This window comes from Carcharhinus amblyrhynchos, unplaced genomic scaffold, assembly GCF_965287045.1.
Source record: "Carcharhinus amblyrhynchos unplaced genomic scaffold, sCarAmb.v2.hapA scaffold_47, whole genome shotgun sequence".
Classification (NCBI taxonomy): domain Eukaryota; kingdom Metazoa; phylum Chordata; class Chondrichthyes; order Carcharhiniformes; family Carcharhinidae; genus Carcharhinus; species Carcharhinus amblyrhynchos.
The window spans coordinates 2793022-2798671 of NW_027649788.1; the positions used below are offsets into that span (position 1 = coordinate 2793022).

At 45.5% G+C, this 5650-nt stretch overlaps 1 pseudogene; it reads left to right on the forward strand.

Annotated features, from left to right (window-relative positions):
* Positions 1-3531: 3531 nt before the first annotated feature.
* Positions 3532-3853, forward strand: LOC145337393 (large ribosomal subunit protein eL42-like; annotated as a pseudogene).
* Positions 3854-5650: the final 1797 nt, after the last annotated feature.

Consider the following 5650-nt stretch of genomic DNA (forward strand, 5'->3'; position numbering starts at 1 on the left):
TCTGGTGCAAAAAGACAAGTACAAAGTTAGTTTGAAAAAAATCGCTGTACTCACCCACAAGCTCTCCCCTCGCAATCAAGTGAAGTAATGTATTAGTACTACGAAACAAACGAGAATTCGTTAATGTGCCACATAAAAGGTTGCAGGTCTTCGTGTTAAGAGATTAGCATGGATATCGGATTAGTTCACAAACAGGAATCATAGAATTGGGATAAACAGTTCATTTTAAGGTTAGGATAAAGTAAGTATTGAATTCACAGGGATTAATCCTTGTGGATCACTGACTTGCAATCAATATGAATTTATTCAATACAGTCAACTCTTCTGAAAGTTCAAAGACAGGTAGAAAAGTACATCGTTATGAGGAGACACAAAGTTCCCGTGTAGATTAAATGAAGAGATAAAACTTGGACATGTTACACACAGTGTGGGAAAATTGAGGTTGCCACATGGTTCGGAAGAATACAAAAGCAGAACGTATTTCATATTGAAAGCCACTGCAGAATGTTGTGATATAGAGGGGCAAGGATGTCCTGGTACACGAATGACAAAGTCATAGAAACATAGAGGCACACGGTGCAGATCATGGGAATTCGGCCCATTGAGTCTGCAAAGATTTTCTAACAGAGAATTTTACCTCGGCACACCAACCATGCTTTCCCATGGCTAATCATTCTAACCTGGTCTCCTTGAGAAAATAAGGGACAATTTAGCATGGACAATCGACTGAACCTGCACATCGTTGGCTTTTGAGAGGAGACCAAAAGGGGAGTTAGAAGGGGGAAAAGGGGGCATGAAATGGCTTTGGCTGATAGGATTTAGGGAAATCCAAAGGCATTTTACTCTTATATTAGGAACAAGAGGGTGGTTAGAGGGAAAATTGGTCCCCTTAGGGACAAAGGAGGGGAACTATGCATTGAGTCTGAGGGAATTGGGGGGATCCTGAATGAATACTTTGCGTCGGAATTCACGAAGGAGAGGGGCTTGGTGTCTTGTAATGTCTTGGAGGGAGCTGTAGACCAGTTGAAGGAAATATCCTTTACGAGGGAGGAAGTGTTAGGGTTTTTAGGTAGCATAAAAGCTGATAAAACTCCGGGGCCTGATGGCATTTATCCCAGGCTGCTGAGGGAGGTGAGAGATGAAATTGCTGAGCCTCTGACGCAAATCTTTGTGTCTTCTTTAGACACAGGTGAGGTCCCAGAGGACTGGAGGATAGTGAATGTGGTACCGCTGGTTAATAAGGGCAGTAGGGATAACTCTGGTAATTATAGGCCAGTGAGTTTGACATTGGTGGTAGGAAAATTATTGGAAAAAATTCTTAGGGATAGGATGTATAAGCATTTGGAGCGTTGCGATCTGATTAGGGATACGCAGCATGGCTTTGTTCAGGGGAGGTCTCACCTTACGAATCTGGTAGAATTTTTTGAGGAGGTGACAAAAACGGTTGACGATGGACGAGCCATTGGTGTCATCTATATGGATTTCAGTAAGACATTTGACAAAGTCCCTCACGGTAGGCTGGTAGAAAAGGTTAAGGCACATGGGATACAGGGACGGGTATCTAGATGGATTGAAAACTGGCGAGGCAACAGGAGACAGAGGGTAGTAGTGGAAGGGTCCTTTTCTAGCTGGAGGTCTGTCACCAGTGGTGTGCCGCAGGGATCAGTACTGGGATCTCCTCTCTCCGTAATATATATAAACGACTTGGAAGAGGGCGTACGTGGTGTGATCAGCAAGTTTGTAGATGACACCAAAATGGCAGGATTGGCGGATAGCGAGGAGGATTGTCAGGTGACACAGCAGGATATAGATAGGCTGGTATATTGGGCAGATAGATGGCAGATGGAATTTAATCCTGACAACTGCGAGGTGGTGCATTTTGGAAGGAATAATGCAGGGAGGAGTTACATGATAAAAGGTAGACCAATTAAGAGTATAGCAATGCAGAGGGACCTGGGAGTGCAAGTGCACAAGTCTCTGAAGGTGGCAACCCAGGTGGAGAAGGTTGTGAAGAAAGCTTATGGAATGCTAGCCTTTATAGGAAGGGATATAGAGTATAAGAGCTGGCGTCTAATGCTTCAGTTGTACAGAACTTTGGTTAGACCGCATTTGGAGTACTGCATCCAGTTCTGGTCACCTTACTACCGGAAGGACGTGGAGACCCTGGAGAGAGTGTAGAGGAGGTTTACCAGGATGCTGCCTGGTATGGAAGGACTGGGTTATGTGGAAAGATTGGATAAACTGGGGCTCTTCTCATTAGAAAGACGGAGATTAAGGGGGGATCTGATAGAGGTGTATAAAATAATGAAGGGTATCGATAGAGTCAACAGTGGCAGGCTTTTTCCAAGATTGGCGGCAAATATCACGAGGGGTTACGAGCTAAGGGTGAGAGGTATAATTTGGATACTAGAGGGAGGTTTATCACACAGAGGGTCATGGGGGTATGGAATGCACTACCAAGTAAGGTGGTGGAGGCAGGCATGCTGGACTTGTTTAAGGTTTCCTTAGATAGACACATGAGTGAAACAGGGATGGAGGGTTATAGGAGACGGTTTTAAAAAGGGTCAGAGCCTCGGGACGATACTGGAAATCTAATGCTGCATGTTACTGTTTTGTCTCTTTTAATCCGCAGGTGTGTCGGTCCACCTTGTTGTCTAACGAGGGGCATGCACACGGTGGGTCGTGCGTAGGCTGCTCTTGGATGTTTCGAGAGTGGCCTAGTACTTCACATCGTTGTGTGTGCTTAAAACTGGACCAGCAGATGGGCAGCACAACAGCTCAGTGACTATCACTGCTAGCTGTGCAGATACATGGATTTGAGCCTGTGTCTGTGGGAGTTTGCACATTCTCCCTGTGGTTGTGTGGGTTTCCTCCGGGTGCTCCGGTTTCCTCCCACACCCCAAAGATGTGCTGTTAGGCTGATTGGTGTAACAAGTTGTCCTGAAACTATTCTCCCCTGAATCTGGTTACTATAGGGGTACCATACGCATACACACGGGTCAAGGTAGGTGTCGGAAAATGCTTTGTTACGATGGCGGCGAGGGCTCGTTGGGCCAGAGGGCCTGTTTCCCGTGTTGGGTGGTTCTTTGTTCTTTGTTTTGTTTTTGTTCTAAGCACCCAGAGGAAAACATGCAAACACGGAGAGAATGTCAAGCTCTACACAGTCACCCACGACAGCAACTAAATCCAGGTCCTCACGCGGGGAGACTGCTGTGTTATTAACTGTACCACCACACGGCCCTGTCTGTCGCCTCAGCCACTGTGTTATTTCACCGTGAGACATGATACCCAGGCCGAATGGTCCCTTGTTTCTGGGCCCGATGACCTCATAACCTTAGTTAAAAGGACACGTGTTCTATGTCCTGCATGTTCATAGGAAGGAAGGGGAGGAGGGTTGTGTTGGCTGGAGTTCGGTGGACGTCTGCAAATAATCCTATCCTGGGTGTGATTGAAGACTCTCTATTGTTTTGAAATTGAGGAGGAACAGGGACAGACCCGAGCTTTTTTCCGCTCACCGCCAGGTTTGGGAAAATGGTCAACGTACCAAAGACCCGGAGGACATATTGCAAAAAAAAATCGGAGGCACCAGCCCCACAAGGTTACCCAGTACAAGAAGGGAAAGGATTCCTAATACACACAGGGTAAGAGATGTTATGACAGAAAGCAGAGAGGTTATGGTGGACTGACAAAACCTATATTTGGGGAAAAGGCGAAGACCACAAAGAAGATTGTGCTGAGATTGGAGTGTGTGGAGCCCAACTGTGGGTCAGAGAGAATGCTGGCCATGAAGAGATGCAAGCACTTTGAGCTGGGAGGAGATAAGCAGAGGAAGAGCCAAGTCATCCAGTTCTAAGCTGCATTCTTTGTTTGTTGGAGAACCAATTCACAATAAAACATCTCAAATGCTAAAAAAAAAACACACAGGGAGAGGCCCGGAAAGGAAATGTCGTTTGTCCGGTCAAGCCTGTGCCGACAAATGATACTTTTCTAAACTAATGATTTTGTTTTGCATCTACGCAGCCTGTATCTCTGTATTCCCTGTTTATTCATGTATCTATCTGTCAAGATGATTTTTTGTAACCATTGCTATTACATCTGCTTCTGACATCCCCCCCGTCAGCGAAATACAGGTACTTACCACCCTCTCTGTGAAGAAAAGTCTTGCCTCTCACATCTTGTTTCAACTTTCCCCGTTATGACATTAAAATAAGTCCTGCAGCAATTGGCATTTATACCCTGAGATAAAAAGACTCTGACAAGACATTCTGCCGATTGGTCTCATAATTGTGTAAACATCTATCAGGTCGATCCTCAGCTTTTACCAAAAATAATCTAGTGGTTGGTGAGTAAAGTCGAACATTTTGAGATTGGAGCATCAGATGTGTTGCATGTGGTGGAGTTGAGGTTTGAAGGAAGGAATGAGTGAAATGCTAGATTCCTTTCTGGAGGGCAAGGGATGAAGACAGTATTCTGGGAAATGCAGCATAACGGCATCATCTTTTCAAACTATAGTGCGGGGAGTCAACTTCTGAGGTTGAGAAATCAATGTCAGAAGCTCAGACGTTGCATCATCCAAACAAACACACAGGTTAAGGGAACATTATTCAAAGGCTGTATAGAAGCAGACTAAGAGGAAGTTCGGTTAATGTCCATTCGGAATTCTGGTTTATAGTAAGTATTTATCAGTGTCTATTCGCTGATATTCGGTGGGTAGAGAACTGGTTTGCAAAGAGGAGTCAGAGAGGAGTTGTGGAGGGGTCTTTTTCTAGCTGGAGGTCTGTCACTAGTGGGGTGCCGTAGGGCTCGGTACTGGGACCCCTTCTCTTTGTAGTGTATATAAATGATTTGGAAGAGGGAGTAGGTGGTGTGATCAGCAAATTTGCTGATGACACCAAGATGGCTGGATTGGCGGGCAGTGAGGAGCAGTGTCTGGCAATACAGCAGGATATTGATAGGCTGGTTGATTGGGCAGATACGTGGCAAATGGAGTTTAATCCGGATAAATGTGAGGCGATGCATTTTGGCCGGAATAATGTAGGGGGAAGTTATATGATAAAGGGTAAGCCTGTAAGGAGTATAGAGTCGCAGCGAGACCTGGGGGTGCAAGTGCACAAGTCTTTGAAGGTGGCAGTGCAAGTGGAGAGTGTGGTGAAGAAAGCCTATGGTATGTTAGCCTTGATAGGAAGGGGTATAGAATATAAGAGCTGGACTCTAATGTTGCAGTTGTATAGAACGTTGGTTAGGCTGCATTTGGAGTACTGCGTACAGTTCTGGTCGCCTTACTACCAGAAGGACGTGGAGACTCTGGAGAGAGTGCAGAGGAGGTTTACCAGGATGTTGCCTGGTATGGAAGGACTGGGGTATAAGGAAGGATTGAAGAAATTGGGGCTCTTTTCCCTTGAAAGAAGCCGACTGAGGGGGGGGATCTAATAGAGGTATATAAGATTATGAAGGGTATAGATGGAGTAAACAGAGGTAAGCTATTTCCTATAATAGAGTCACGTAGGACAAGGGGTCATGGACTTAAGGTGAGGGGGGAGAGGTACAACACAGATATTAGAGGGAGGTTTTTCACACAGAGGGTAGTGGGGGTATGGAATGCTCTGCCAAGTAAGGTGGTGGAAGCAAACACGCTAGAGTCCTTTAAGAG